A 664-nucleotide genomic window follows, 5' to 3' on the forward strand; every position below is an offset into this window, starting at 1 on the left:
CCCCCAAGTCCCCCAGACAAGCCATCTGCGATGCTGTCCCGCACCCCATGCTGTCTTGTCTGGGCAGCACCTGGCCCTGCTCCAGCCCCACTCTGTCCCTCGCTGTAGAGGCCTGGATCTGACCCCCACCCCCTCCCACATTTACTGTCTGGATGCTGGCTGGCTGCTGGGCTGTACTCCTGGCTGTGTGCATGCTGCAGTTGTATGCATGCATACAGCATTTATCAATGACATTATCGGGCACATTGGCCAAAAAAAGCCGATTGGCGATAATGTCAATTTTCCTTTGATTGGTGCCGATACGATATGAACCAAAGTATTGGTGCAGACCTTCTTTCAGGGGAATTGGCCTTCACAGCGTTCCATACTGGTCTGACTAGACTGTCCCTGGCACATGAGCTACCACTCAGGCATCTCTACATTACCTTTTATAATGTAAACCCATTCTAATTAACAGAAGGAACAGGTGGTGCTGCCTCTGCAGCTATAAAGCCACTCATGAGATCTGCTATTAGCAGACTTGGGATTTTGTACAGGTGGGTGGTACATTCATTGAAAAGCATCTCCCGGTAACCACAAGGCTCCTGTGTCTCTTCCACTGCTGTATGCTGCCATTCATCCATTCCAGGGTTTAGCTCTGCATCCAGCACCATAATATTTAAGC

The sequence above is a fragment of the Alligator sinensis genome, unplaced genomic scaffold, assembly GCF_000455745.1.
Source record: "Alligator sinensis unplaced genomic scaffold, ASM45574v1 scaffold161_1, whole genome shotgun sequence".
Lineage (NCBI taxonomy): Eukaryota > Metazoa > Chordata > Crocodylia > Alligatoridae > Alligator > Alligator sinensis.